Source organism: Fukomys damarensis, unplaced genomic scaffold, assembly GCF_012274545.1.
Source record: "Fukomys damarensis isolate Sample0158 unplaced genomic scaffold, DMR_v1.0_HiC HiC_scaffold_33, whole genome shotgun sequence".
NCBI classification, from domain to species: Eukaryota; Metazoa; Chordata; class Mammalia; order Rodentia; family Bathyergidae; genus Fukomys; species Fukomys damarensis.
In genome coordinates, this window is record NW_022900945.1 from 26,976,100 (window position 1) to 26,992,169 (window position 16,070).

Below are 16,070 nucleotides of genomic sequence, written 5' to 3' on the forward strand. Positions count from 1 at the left end.
ATGATTCTTTTAATTCTTTTGGAAAGATACCCAGCAGAGGGATGGCTGGGTCAAATGGAACCTCTAGTCCCAGCTCTTTGAGGTATCTCCATATTGATTTCCATAGTAGTTGCACTAGTCTGCATTCCCACCAACAATGGGGAAATGTTCCTTTCGCCCCACAACCCCGCCAACATTTGTTATTGAGTGATTTCTTGATAGCAGCCATTCTTTGTGGGGTGAGGTGGAATCTCAGTGTTGTTTTCATCTGCATCTCTCGAATGACCAGCGATGTGGAACATTTTTTCATATATTTACTTGCTGCTTTTACTTCTTTGTCTGAGAAATGTCTGTTCATTTCAGATGCTCATTTTTGATTTGGGTCCTTATATTTGGGAGGGGGTGGTTGTTTTGAGTTCTTTATATATTCGAGATAATAGTCCTTTGAGGAGCAGCTGGTAAAAAATTTTTCCCACATTGTAGGTTGTCTCTTAGTTCTGTTGATGGCTTCTTTTGCAGTGCAGAAGCTTTTTAATAAGATGAGATCCCAGGTGTTGATTCTTTTTGCTAGTTCCCGTGCTACTGAGGATTTGTTCATAAAGTCTTTTCCTATGCCAATGTCTTTAAGAGTTCTGCCTAACTTATCTTCCAGCAAGTTTAGTGTTTCTGTTTTAATTTAATCCACTTGGATTTTAATTTAGCATATGCACTTGTTTTTCTGGATTCACTATTCCATTGATCTGTCTGAACTTTTGAATTTGCTGTTTTAAAATCTATTGGGTCAGAGCCAGGCATGGTGGCACATGCCTGTAATCGCAGCACTAGGGAGGCTGAGGCAGGAGGATTGCTGTGAGTTCGAGACCAGCCTGGGCTACATAGTAAGTTCCAGGTCAGTCTCAACTACATAGCGAGACTCTGTCTCAAAAAAACAAAACAAAACAAAACAAAATCTATTTGGGTCAATCCTTCCTCATCAATTTTTTAGTTGATTTTAGTGGTACACTTTTGATATGCATAATAACCATATTCATCATAGGGAATTTGAACCTGTACCTAATACATCTTTCTTCTTCTTTTCCCCCCATTCCCTTCTCCTCCCTTCAACTTTCTTCCCTTCCATATTTACAAAAGCTTTGTTTCTATATTTTTTTTTGTATTCTTGGTTTTTCTTTTCCCTTCCTTTCCATCCTCCCCTCCTTGTTCTCCTTCCCATTTGAATATTTTCTTCCTACTTCTCAATCTGTCATCCATTCTGGTTCTCACACAAGAGAAGCAATACACTATTTAAACATGCGTGTCCAATTTACTCCACTTTAAAATATGGCCTCAAGGGGCATCCATTTATCTAGAAGTGTCTCAAGTTTATTCTTTATAGAAGAACAATGCTCCAATTCTATATAAAAATTACATTTTCCTTATCCATTGATAGACATCTGGGCTCTTCCCAAGATTTAGCTGTTACAAACTGTGCGGCTATGAACATGGGTGTGTGTATATTGCTGTGGTATGATGCTTTTAACTCTTTTGGGAAGACACCAAGAAAGGGAATAGCTGTGTCAAATGAAATCTCTAGTTTTAATTTTTCAGGAATCTCTGTACTGATTTTCATACTGCTTGTACCAATTTACACTCCCACCAGCAGTGGAGAACGGTCCCTTTAACTCCAGTCCTGCCATCATTTGTTACTGGTTGATTTCTTGGTGATAACTGTTCTTTCTAGAGTAAGATGGAATCTAAGTGTTTTAATTTGCATTTCTCGAATGACCAGTGATGTTGGATATTTTTTCATAATTTACTTGCTATTTCTACTTCTTCACCTGAGAAGTATTTATTCACTTCAGATGCCCATTTTTTATTGTATCGTTAAATCTGATTTTTTTTTTAGTTCTTTATATATTCTAGATATTAGTCCTTTGGCTGAGCCAGAGCTGATAAAATTTTTTCCCATTCTGTGAGTTGTCTCTTTACTCTTGGTAGTTTCCTTTGCTGTGTGAAAGCTTTTTTAATAAGATGAGGTCCCAGTTGTTGATTCTTTGTCATATTTTCTGTGATCAGGGTTTTGTTCATAAAATCTTTGCTTAAACCTCTGTCCTCAAGAGTTTTACCTATATTATCTTTCAGCATATTAAGTTTCTGTTTTAATATTTAGATCTTTGATCCATGTTGATTTTAGTGTAGTACATTGTGAGAGATACAGGTCTAGGCTTAATCTTTGGCATGTGGAAAACCAGTTTTCCTAGCACCATTTATTAAAGAGGCTTTCTTCCAGTGAAGGTGTTTGGCCCCTTTGTCAAAGATAAGGTGGTTGAGTATGTCTGGACTTGTTTCTGCATCTTTTTTTCTGTTCTGTTGATCATTGTGCCTGGTGTTTGTTTGTTTTGTTTGCCAGCACCATGCTGTTTTTAACACAGTGGCTTTGTGCTATGATTTCAAGTTGGGGATTGTGATGCCTCCTGCCTCGCCTTTGTTGCCCAGAACTGCTTTTGCTATTCTATGTCTCTTCTGGTCCTGAATGAATTTTTGTTGGGTTCATAGCCTGACCAGTAACTGGAGAAGGGGGGTGTGCCTCATCACCTGATAAAGGGACAATAGAGGATGAAAGAATAATATACAGAGAATAAGAAATAAAGAATAATGAACAATAGTTTATTACTTGGGAGACTGGAAGTTGATCTTTAGCTCTCTCCTGGCTAAAGACCACCTGATCTTGGCCCTGCCCTGGCTAAGACCAAGAGCACTGGATTAGTCCATATTTATGATTATAGCAAGGGTGCATGAGGGCAGAGTTAGGGAGTAGGAGAACTAATGCACTTAATGAGGCAGGCTTGGAAAAGGGAGTAACTACATATATTTGTCAGGTCACAGTTACCAAGCCACCTGTGCTATCTTGCAGGTCAGGCTAACAAGCCACTTGCATCATTTAGGAAACACTTGATTGTAGATAATGGCTGCACAGAGTTATAATTCCTCAGCTGGAATGTTTCCTTGCTATAGCATCATCAAACCTCATCAATCATTGAGACCGCAATTGTGACCATTGCCATTGGGAAGACTTTCTGCACACCAACTGAAAGGTCAATTAGCAATTTACACTCAGGCCTTGTGGTGACATATAGTCTTAATAAATAGCTGAATTTATAAGCCAAATCAGTAATATCTAAACCCTTTTCAGTGTGGTTTCAAGCTGGTCTTCTAGAAATTTTAGGACTGTTTTCTCTAGTTCTGTGTGGTATACTGTTGGTATTTTGATTGGGCTTGTATAAATCTGTATAGCAGTCCTGTGTAGCAGTTTTGAAAATATGGCCATTTTCACTATATTGGTTCTATATATCTAAGAACAAGGACATCTTCATTTTTCTCTTCGATCTCCTTTTTCTGAGAATTGTAGTTTTCAATGTAAGAGTCTTTTATTTCTTTTGTTAAATTGATTCCTAAGTATTTCCTTTTTTTGATGTTGTGAAATATTTCTGTCTCAATGAATTTGTTATTTATATAAAGGAATGCTATTGAATTTTGAGTGTTGACTTTGTGTTGTTGAATTTGGTTATTAAATATAGGAGACTTTAGGTGGAGTTTTGTGGGTGTTCTATGTAGAGTATCATGTCATCCACAAATAATGATAACTTCTTCCTTTCCTACCCTTATACCTTTGATTTCTCTCTTTCATCTAATTGCTGTGGCTAATGTTTCCAGAACTATACTAAATAGGAGTGGTATAGTGGGCATCCTTTTCTTGTTCCTGATTTTAGAGTGAAAGCTTTCAGTTGTTGACCATTTAGTGTGATGTTGGCTGTTGGCTTGTCATAGATGGCTTTTATCAGATTGAGACAAAGACATTCTATTCCAATTTTCTGTAGAGTGTTTATCATGAATGGGAGTTGGACTCTGTCAAATGCTTTTTCTTCATCTATTGAGATGATCGTGTGGTTTTGCCCCTTGGTTCTGTTAATATAGTGTTTTACATTTATTGATTTGTATATTGAACCATTCCTGCATCCCTGGGATGAATCCTACTTGGTCATGTTGTATAATCTTTGTGATGATTTGCTGTATTGTTTGTTAGCATTTATTGAGCATTCTTGTTATTAAGGATATTGGCTTGTAGTTCTCTTTTTTGGTTGGCTCCTTTGCTGGTTTTGGTATCAAGGTAATGCTTGCTTACAGGAATGAGTTTGGGAATATTGCTTCCCTTTCGGTTTCATTAAAGAGTGTGAGGAATAGTGTGACATTAGATCTTTTCTAAACTTCTTGTAGAATTCAGCACGAATCCATCAGGACTTGGGCTTTTTGGGGGGTAAGTTTTTAATTACTTCAATTTCATTAACTAATATTGAGTTATTTAGAATTTTTATACCTTCTTGATTCAGCTTTGGTAATTCATTTATATCTAGGAATCTGTCCATTTCTTCTGCATTTTCCATCTTATTAGATTACAATTTCTCCAAGTAGGTATTGCTGATCTTCTGTATTTCTGCAGGATCTGTTCTGATTTCACTCTTTTCATTTCTAATTGATCGATTTGAGTTCTTTTTCTTTCTTTCTGATAAGGTTGAAGGGTTTGTTTATTTTATTTTTACTCCGGTTCATTGATTCTTTGTATTATTTTCTTGATCTCAATTGTATTAAGTTCTGCTCTTATGTTTATAATTTCCTTCCTCACACACACATTGGGTTTAGCTTGCTCTTCTTTTTTTTAGAAGCTTGATATTCAATGTTAGGTTATTTATTTGAGTTTGCTCTGGTTTTTTGATGTGGGAATTTGCCACTATAAATTTCCCTGGTAGGACTGCTTTGAGTCCCATAAGTTCTAGTATATTGTGTTGGCATTATCTTTAATTGTAGAAACTAATTTCTTCTGTGACCCATTGGTTGTTCAAGAGAGTGTTATTTTATTTGCTTATGCAGTTTTTGTGATTTCTTTTGCCATCGATTTCCAATTTCATTGCTCTATGATTTAATAATATGTAACCACAAGGACCCGAGTTAGATCCCTGTTACCAAACAAACAAATAATATGCATGGGATAATTTCAGTTCCTTTGAATTTACTTATGTTCTATGAGCTAGAATGTGGTCTATTTTAGAGAAAATTCCATGTGCAACTAAGAAGAATGTATATTCAGTTGTGGGGTGGAACACTGTGTAGATGTCCACGAAAGTCCATTGTTCAAGGGTTTGGTTCAACTCTGATATTTCCTTGTTGATTTCTATTTGCGACGGTGGGATATCGAGGTCCTCCATTATAATTGTATTAGAGCTTATCTGTTCTTTATGTCCATCAATGTTTGTTTTATATAGTGGAGTATGCTGGTATTTGGTGCATATATTATATATTTATGATTGTTGTCTTTCTCTTCGATTGTTCCCTCAACAAATATGTAGTGGCTTCTGTCTCTTCTGATTGATCCTGGCTTGAAATCCACTGTCTGCAAGTAGAACAGCTACCCCTGCTTTTTTCTGGGTTCCTGTTGCATGGAGTATTGTTTTTTTCATAATTTGACTTTCAGTTACTGAATTTCTTTTTTAATTAAATGTGTTTTTTGTATGCAGCATATTGTTGGATCTTGTTTCTTGATCTGTTCTGCCAATCTGTTTCTTTTGATTGGTGAATTGAGAGCATTTACATTGATATGTTTCAACGTATTCTGGTCATATTATTTTCCTATTGTTGATTTTCTTTCTTTTCCCTCTATTTAACTGCTTGTCTTTCCTGGTAGATTCATTCCATTGGAATTTATGGAATTTCTTAATTTTCATTTTCGAGAATAGATTTCAGAAATTTTTGGAGTACTGGTTTGGTGGAATATCTTCAGGTGTTCCTTATCATGGAAGTATCTTATTTCACCATTGATTTGGTAGGATGATTTCACAGGGTACAACAATCTGGGTTGAAGGTTTTCTTTTAGGATTTGAAATACTTCACTCCAAGCTCTCCTTGCCTTAAGGGTTTGTGCTGAGAATTCTGTTGTTATCTGATTGGCTTTCCTTTATAAATGATTTATTTCTTCTCTTGAACAGCTTTTAATATTCTTGCTTCGAATTTCTGAAATCTTGACTATTATATGCCTTGATTTTTTTTCTGAGCATGACTAATTGGAGTTCTGTATGCCTCAATTATCTATATGTCAAAAAAGTTTTTTTCATGCTTGGGAAGTTTTCTGCCATTTCTTCTGTGAACAGGTTTTTTTAAAAATGTCATTTGTGTGTTGGGAGCAATTCTACATGATTTTGGGGAAAATAATTTCATAATTAAATCACGATTAGGGACTATTTTTCCTTTCTACAGGCCAGCTACAGCTTGTCGAGACATAACTTTGTTTTTTACCTCTGGTTATAGCTAAGACCTTAGTGGCCCTCATGATGCTGTGATGCTCCAGGGCAGGATTATACCAGCTGAGACATCCTGGGAGGAATCAAATCTTTCTTTTCATAGTTCCTCATTGTTGTGGCATCATCACAGCCTCCCTCTGAGTCATTTGCTACTTTTGTTTCTGCTGATGTTCTGAATAAAGGTGTTGCAAACTTGGAGTCTTCCCAGAGCATCATTGATCAGACCAAAGCTCAGCTTTTTCTCTAAGTCTCATTTCTATCTATAAATTAATAAATTTGTCTTGTACTGTCATGGCTTGCAGGAGACTAGGATCTGATGCAGAGGTTCTAGTAATATCCCCTTTCCTGGTTGCCTACATTTGTGTATCTCTTGCTTTTTCACTGACTCCAATCAATTATGTCATTCATGTTTACATCATTTAGCGCCCATTAGATTGATTTTTCATGGTCCCTTGGCTATTTTTAAGAAATCTTTTATTTGATTATTGCTAACCAAAAACTGCCTTCTAGGTCTGACATTCTGTACTCACGTTGCATGATTCTGCTGTGTATACTTTCAATAGAATTTTTAATCTCCTGGATATCTATTCCATGAATTCCATTTCTTTCCTATGTTGAGCATTCATGGTTTCCATAATTGTCCTATTCTCCTTGCCTCTGTTTTTTTTTTTCTCCTTATCTACTCTAAATTCATTACAGTAGACCCTTCACTTATGAACTGTTTGTTCTTGAGGGCTGGTTGTAATTCAAGTTGGTCAGTGAAAGCTCAGGCTCCTTTGCACAGCCTTCAAAGTTTCTTTACTATATAAAGGCAGAGCTCAGTATCTTTCGAGAAACATTGGCCCAGGATTTCTTGGTTAACCCAACATAGGGGTTCCTTCCAGAACTCTTTAAAGGTTAAATCTGTATCGGAGGCCATCTGGAAACACAAGTGGCCAGCATTTTGGTCACAATTCAAGACTTTGGTCATAAGTTAAAACTAAAATTCTGATCATAACCCACATTGTTTGTATGTCATGCTGGTTGTAACCCAAGGGTCCACTGTAACCACGTCCTTCATTATGGCCATCATACCTTTTATTATCTATGAAATTATTTCTGAATTTTTTTCTAGAAATATGTTCATTTGCTTTGTTACTTACACTGCTGCCATTTCAAAAACATCAGCTGAATGGTTTTGATTTCTTCCACTTCAGTCCCCTTTGGATTTTCCTTGGGTGAGCTGGGATCTTGGATTGCTTCTTGCTTCTGTGTCTTCTAATTTTTAATTTTTTAAAATTTGTTTTCTGTGTTGATGCTCATAAATTGCTTATGGTAGATAGCTTTATTACTAGTATCAAGACCTCCTTAGGAAATGACTACTTTTCAGAGATGTCATCTAAGTGTAGCTGGATTTTGGCTTTTGAGTCTGTCCCAAGATTCTGCCTCTTCAATTTATTAGGGATGAGAAGTTGCTGCCTGATAGAGTTCTCTACCAGACAAAATGGCCCCAACAGTCTTACATTCTAAAATGGTTCCTGTTCCTAAAATGGTTCCCACTTACAGAAACGAGCCACTTCAGAAAAGTGAAACCTACCCCCTCTGGAGAAGTACAATCTAATTTGTTGTTATACCCTGCTACCCATATGATCCTCCCCTTTCAATCACCTAGTGTCCCATTGCTCAATTCTCACAATACTTTCCTCACTGCACTGCCCTATACAAACCTCACCCCAGTTAATATCGCCCTCTCTAGCCATTGTTTGAGGTAGCCCTGCAGCTCTTTCCCCCCAAAGAAAGTCTTGCCTCAGGTGCTCCTGTTTTGGCTCATTTTCTTTCACTGCCTATTTGGCCTAGAAGCCAGTTCTTAGGGTGGACTATGGTATTGTTTATGACTATCCCTCACCCCCCAGATAATCTCAGTATTGGCATCCAGGGAAGAACAACTGATCACAACAACTGTGTCACCTTGGCTAATGTACTACAAGTAGTAATAACAATAGCATCAAGCACAGTCTAGAAAATGAAAAATTGTGGTGTTTACTTGCCACCTTTAACCATATGTATAAAAATGGGGGGGTTGAGACAGGGTCTCATTATGTAGTTGAGACTGAACTGGAACTCACTATGTAGCACAGGTCAGTCTTGAACTCACAGCAATCCTCCTGGCTCAGCCTCCCGAGTGCTGGGATTATAGGCATACACCACCACACCTGGCTCATATGTATAAAATTTATAGTCATATAGAGCAAAGTCTAAAAGTCAGAAAATTATATAACAATAAAAATCCCCTCAATAGAGCAGTTTTACCCTCTGGGGAGAAAATGCAAAAGAAGAGGAAATAGAAATAAATAAAAGAATAGAAAGAGATTAGTAGCAAAAGACAAAGATTACCCAAGTTTTGGAAAACTGGTGGAGAAGACAGGAAGAAAAGAAAGAAGGAAAAAAAGAAAAACAAGAAGTAAACAAAACAACAAAAACTAAAAACAATGTTCACACTTATAAAAAAATTAAGAAGTGAAAAGAAAAAATGTTATCTGTGATTTCAAGGTGTGGTTATCTTCTGGGGCCTGCAGTTTTGTGGTAGTGACCAATTCAGGGCATATTGTCACTATCAGTGGTAGACAAAAGAGGCAGATAGAGCCCATACCCATGCTAGATGATTCTAGCAAACCTGCAGTAGGAATAGGGTGGGGCATCAATTCTGTTGCTTTCAACAACGTGGAAGTTCAGGCTGGTCCTGGCCTCTGTTTGTACAGTTGGGGCCTGAGTTGTTCAGCCTCCAACACTGGATATCTTGTCAGCCTGACCTCAGTTTGCTGATCCTGTATGTCACCTGCAGTTGTGCCTCACACAGTCACTGGATCCCTGAGAGGAAGCCACCATGGCTATTCTGAATCCTGGATTCCATTGCCTCTCTAAAATGGTGTCTGGCCACGCACCCTTTCCAGGGGATGCTTGGACTAGAGTCAGTTACCAGCTGTTGTAGATCACAGCATCCACTGGTGTTTCTCCCTTGAGGCCTCTGGAGTCACCCACCTTTGATAGGTCTCTATGTAGATTTGAGCATCCTCTCTCCTTTTATGAGCCAGGAGTCAGGGAGAGTGCAGTATTCCACCTTTTTTGTGTTGAGGTCTGTCTCTTCACTTTCCTTGTGGCCTCCAATTCTCTGTCCATATCCTTCCTGGGTCCCAGGTATCCACCTCCCTCCTTTTCTTCCTCAAGTTGTTGTAGTCCATTGTCTGAATTCTGAATCTCAGAGATGTTGATTTGCTATTGTTTACTGCTCTATCATCTCTTGGAAGTCATCAATCTTTTTAAAAAGGTTTTTCCTGCCTATTTTTGTATTATTAAGAATATTTACTGTGCGAGGTGTAGTGACATGTACTTGTTCTACCAGCTGTTCTGGAAGTGGAGCCAGGAGAATCACGAGTTTAAGGCCAGCCTGGACAATGTAGTGAAAACCTATTTCAAAGATAGGTGGATGGATGGATAGTCAGATATAGATAAGGCTGGGGATGTAGGTCAGTAACAGAGCATTTGCCTAGTGTGTGTGAAGCCTGGCATTCTATCTCTAGTACTAAAAAAAGTGGTACTTAAAAATGACTTGTCCAAGGATACACAGCTAATAAGCAGCAAGCCTGGATGAGAAACCAGTGAGAATGAGTCTGTGGGTAAATACACAATTTTGCATTTGTCTTTTCACATAAGCTTTAGTTACAACTAATCTAGCTCTAATCTTTGGAAGTATTTTTGCTGAAGACATTTATAGAATATTATAGGGAAAACTGAACTGATTAGGATGTTGAATCTTACTACTTAAGAATAGCAGGGAGTAGAAAACTATGCCTTTTCTTTGTTCAACACGGTAGTGTTAAATTTCCTTCATATAGATTTTGACTTTTTTTTTTTGTACCAGGGATTGAACTCGGGTCCTTGCGCTTACAAGGCAGGCCACCAAACTGCTGAGCTAAATCCCTGGCCTTACATCTTGACTTTTTTGTTTACTTTTATTCCTAGATACTTTTTTTTTGTTGGCATCTTTCATTATATTCTCTAACACATTGTTATTTATATATAAGAAGACATTTGATATTTTAAATAATAATTTTATACCCAATCATTTTACTGAATTATCTTCCTATTTAAAATAGTTTTTCAATGGAACTAGTTCATGCCCCAAGAGCAGTTTATCCAGCACTGGGCCAGGCACAGAGATTTCAGGGATGCAGTCATCATGTTCCTCTCTGTGCTGTCTTTTGCCAAGACCAAGTCAAATGAAAAAGAAGTTCTCTTTGTGAAGCAGAAAAAAAAAAACAAACAAAAAACAAAACACCAAAAATGCTCCCTCTAAACAATGGATTGCAAATGAATTTCATTATAAATGAGAAGGCATAGTCTTCTGATTCAGAAGTCCTATAACCTGTAATAAAAGAAGAGGTAGCAGCAGGCCACTGTGAAGGAGAACCATTTGGTGAAAGAAAATTACACATATTAAGACAAATATGACTGCATCACATTCATTTATCTGGATATTTTTATGGCCCTTAATAAAAATAGTAAAATAAAAAGTTTCTCAGTCAGTTCAAAATTGAGATAAGAAAACACTTTACATTCACAAGAATGGCTATAAAATAGGTAATACAAATGTTGACAAGATTGAAACTCTCATAATTGTCAGTGGGTATGTAAAATGGAACAGCCTCTTGTATTTGTTTTTGGGTTATTTTGAGACAGGGTCTTGATATGTAGTTCAGATTGGCCTTGAGCTCACTATGTAGCCCAGGCTGGCCTTGAACTCATGACAGTCCTCCTGACTCAGCCTCCCAAGTGCTGGGGTTACAGGTGTGCATCACCACACTCAGAGGTACAGCCTCTTTAGAAAACAGTTTAGCAATTCCAAAAAAAAAAAAAAAATTTAGAGTTATCATATGATCCAGCAACCCACTTCTAGGTATATATGCAAAAGAATTAAAAAATATGTCCAAGGAAGGCCATGGTGGCACAGGCCTATAATCCCATGTCCCTGGAGGCTGAGGCAGGAGGACTGCTGCAAATTCAGGGCCAGCTGTGGCTACATAGTTTAAGGGCAGCCTGAACTACACAGCAAAAACCCAAAACAATACAAATTTTAAAATGTCTATACAAAAAAGTGTATAAGAATATCCATAGCAGCATTATTTTTTGTGATGAGCTGTAGATAAAACCCAAATGCCTGTCAACTGATAAAATATAGTATATCTATTTGATGGAATATTATTCAGCAATTGAAAAGAATAGAAGTATTGATTCATGTTACAACATGAAAAAACTTTGAAAATATTATCCTAAAGTCAAAGAAGCCTGTCATAAATGTGGTCATGTATTGTATAATTCCATTTATATGAAATGTCCATATTAGGCAAGTCCATAGAGACAGTAAATTATTACTTGTAAAGGGTGGGGATGAGAGGAATATGAAGTAATTGCTAATGAGTATGAGGCTTTTTTCTTTTTTGTCCTTTGTTACTGGGGATCAAACTCGAGCCCTTGCGCTTTCAAGGCAGATGGCAGAACCACTGAGCCAAATCCCCGGCAATTATGACGTTTCTTTCAGAGATCATAAAAATATTCTAGAAATAGTGTGATATTTGCCCATGCTTCCTTCTAACTTGTGATCTGCTCCCCTCAACCTCCAGAGCCTCCAGAGTTTTGTAGGAGTTACATATCAATTTTAAAAGTGGAAAAGTAGTTTTTTAGTTGATTAATTTTGTTTTCTGGAAATATATTACTCACAAATTATGATGGCTTTTTCTCCTAGTTTAATGCCTCATATAATTTCTCTTTAAAAGCATCAGCTAGTATGTCCAGAAAATATTTAATAATTTTTCATTATGTTAATAGTGGACTTTTCTTCTAGTCCTTAAAGAAATGCTTTCTCGATAAGTATGTGGCTGGGTTTGGAGGTTGGTGTGACCATGCACGCACACACACAAACATATATTTTGTCACATAAAAAAATATCCCTATGAGCCAAGGATTTAGCTCAGTGGTTCCGCTGCCTGCCTTGCAAGAGCAAGAACCCGAGTTTGATCCTCAGTGCAAAAAAATTTTTTTTCGTTATTTGTTAATAATCTATGGAAGTTTTTCTCATTTGGTTTACTAATATATTAAAATATTTTCTAATATTCAACTCTTCTTACATTCCTGAAATGAATCGCACTTGGTTGTGCTGCATATTTACTTAAAAATATTCTAGCATTTTGCAATTCTCACATTTAGGAAGATTAGCATTTATCATCATAAAATGAATAGCAGTTGCAGCATTGTCAAACTGGAAATGACCTAGTTGTCTATCAGTGATGATCTGTTTGAAGAAAGTGTAACAGAGCACATAGTTGAATACAATGTAGACCTTAAAAGAATAAGATATATATAAACTGCTATTGAAAAATATCTAAGATTGTATGAAAAAAGTCAGGGTGGACAAATTAATATTTTAATAAGACTACTTTTATGAAATAAAGCTGATAGTTACACTAGTGATAACACATTATTATTGTGACTGTGTGCATAGACTTCTGGAGAGACGTGATTAGCAGTGGTTACTTCAGAGCAGTGCTCATTGAAGAGTGGCCTTTTTTCTGTATATAGTTGTAATGTTTGAAGTTTGTTTTTATGAGCTCTTTGTAATAGAAGTTAATTTTTAGAAAAAGTAGAGGTAAACAATCCTACTGCTGAAAAGCACATGTGCCTATACCTACATCATTTCCAGACAGCCAGCTCTGGTGTTGCTTATTCATTAAAGGTTTCCCAAATTTGATTTTAAAAACCCTGACTCTGGATCTGAGTAACAAATGAGCCATTTGGAAGCCTACTTGTTAAAAATAAGCTTTAGGAACTTAACTAGTGGTTAAGCACCTTTAAGAGGAATGAAGCTGGCCATGGTGGTACAAGTTTGTAACCCTGGGACTCTGAAAGGCAGGAAGCTTGCGAGCTTGAGTCCAATCTGAGCAATTTAGCTTTGTGAGACCTTGATTCAGAATAAAAGGACTGGGGGTGCAGAAAGGGCTTGGAAAGGATGGTATCTTCAGGATCTTATAATACTGAGAAGTGCGGACTTTACTCTAAAGCCCTTAGGAAAGAAACTACTAGTTTTTGACCAGGAAGCAGTGATTAGATGTGTGATCTGAATATCTTCAGGATCTTATAATACTGAGAAGTGCGGACTTTAAAGCCCTTAGGAAAGAAACTACTAGTTTTTGACCAGGAAGCAGTGATTAGATGTGTGATCTGTATCATCCCTCTGGCTCTAGTGGAGATCATGGAACAGCCTAAGACCAGAGCCCAAGAAGTCCAGTTCAAGGGCTGTAAGAGCCACTCAGTTCTAAGAAAATGAGGAGGGCTGAAACTAGGGAGGTCATTTGGGAGAAGGCTGAATATACAACCAATATGGGGCTGTTTTATGGGAGGCCAAACTGATGGGCCTTGACAAACTAAGGGATATAGAAGAGTAGAATGACAATAATCTGACATTTCTATGGGTGGGTGCTCTTTATGGTCATTAGGACAAGTTGGTTTTGGGGAAAAATGAGTTCACATTTCCATGTGATGAGTTTGAGGGCCCGTGGAACATCCTGGATATGCATGCAGTACCTGGCATTTTTATATACAAAAGCCATGCTTACAGCAAGCAGGCTCTCAAAAGTTTACAGAATGTAAGACAGAAAAGAATGAAAGGGAAGTAGATGTATAGAGAAGGGAAAAGAAGTCCGAGAGCTCAGGAGTCAGATCTAGGTTTGGGATTTAAATTTCACTGTCCTACTTTTCAACAGCACATGCTACTGTAGCAGCCTTTTGTTCCTTTTATAACACTTTCATTGGCCCGTTAGTCATTTTGCCTAATAGTTTCAGTAGGTGAACTGAATGTCAGTAATGACACAGGCCAGTCACTAAAACTTTTCTCAATTTCAACCATTATTCAAAGATGGGCCATAAGATGGTCTGACTTACAACTCTCCAACTTTACAGTGGTGAGAAGCAATTTGCACTCAGTAGGAACTATACTTTGAATTTTAATCTCTTCCTGGGCTAGTGATATTCTAATTCTGGGCAGTGGCAGATTTGCAACTCCTAGTCAGTGCATGACCATAAGGCTAAACAAATAGTAAGACCAGTGTGCTTTTGTCAGCATCATTTGGATACAGGTATTCAGTGAATTCCATGAGATTTCAACACAATTACGGTCTGTTAGATAACTGTCCAAGTATAGGCTAAGTATTCTGAGTATAACTTAAAGCAAGCTAGGCTAAGAGATAACGGTTGGTACATTAGTTGTATTAAATACATCTTCAACTTAAAACTTTGTGTTTAAAATGGGGTTATTAGGGGCTGGGGCTTTAGCTGTGGTTTAGCCACCTGCCTCGCAGGTGCAAGGTCCTGAGTTTGATCTCCATTACAAAAGGGAGGGGGTATCAGGACCTCATCCCATGTTGAGATATGCAGATGTTTGTAGCAGGACAGAATCACTGAAGAGAACAAGACAAGTTTTTCTACCTTCTGACCTTTACTTACAATTATACTTAGATACTACACAGCAGATCATAATTTGTGAAGCTCATCGCATTTGATACAAAAGCTATACATACACAATAAATGTTAATAGGTGAATTTTAATTGAATAATTTCTATTTGTCACTTGAATGAGGTATTTTACATTTGTTAAAGCCTTTCTGCTTTGTTCCAAATTAAGTGGTCAGCTTGCCATCTGTAACAATGTAAAAGTTTAGAGATGGGTGTGGTGGTGTATGCCTGTAATATCAGTACTTGGGAGGCTGAGGCAGGAGGCTCTCCAAGAGTTTGAGGCCAGCCTGGGCCACACAGTGAGTTCAGAGCCAGCCTGACGTACAAAGGGAGACCCTTCCTGAAAGAAAAACCCAAAACATAAAACACCCAAAAGGAAAGTTTATTTTGGGTCGTTTCAGGCCCCATGGACTGCTCAGCCCTGTCATAGTGGGTCTTTAGAATATGTGGTGGCCAGTATACAAGAAAAAGGGAGAGGGTTTGAAATATCTCCTTCAAAGGCATACTCCTAGGGACCTAACTTCCTTTCTCTAGGCCCTACCTCTTATTGGTTCTACCACCTCCCAAAAAACACCACAGGCTACAAATCAAGATTTTACTTAGTATAAGAATTTGGTGGTCATTTAAGATCCAAGGCCAACCAGTAGCTTACAAAAATAAAATTATTTCTTCTTCCTTTTTTGATACTTAACTCTGTCATAGGAGATTCCATATTACACAAAAGGCAAAGTAATTTTTGAAATAGTTAAGTTTTTCTATAAAAGAGAACACATATAAATGCTTCCCTAACTTCAACAGTGAAAGTTATTGTTATCTCTAGTGTTTACTAGAATGCTTGTGATCCCAAACAGTAAAATAAGAGATTTTACATTTACTAAAATCTAAAATAGTATGCTAAAAATATGAAGATACAGTAAACAATGATATAAAGGAGACTGCAACTCACTGAGAAGCATTAATAGAAATGACCAACTGTCCTTTGTGGCAGAAAGCTACTTAGCCAGAATGCATACCTGTACTACCGGAAAGGAGATAAAACTGAGCCACTTTACCTTTTGGCCAAATTAAAATGCTGTTTTTCAATCCTGTTTTGCTTGAAATAAAACAGCGAATGTAGGTAAGATCAATTATTCCTCCTGTTTCCGAATATGAATTTGCAGCTAATTATAGGGCATTATACCAACTCCCCTGTACATACATACATACATATATATATTATAT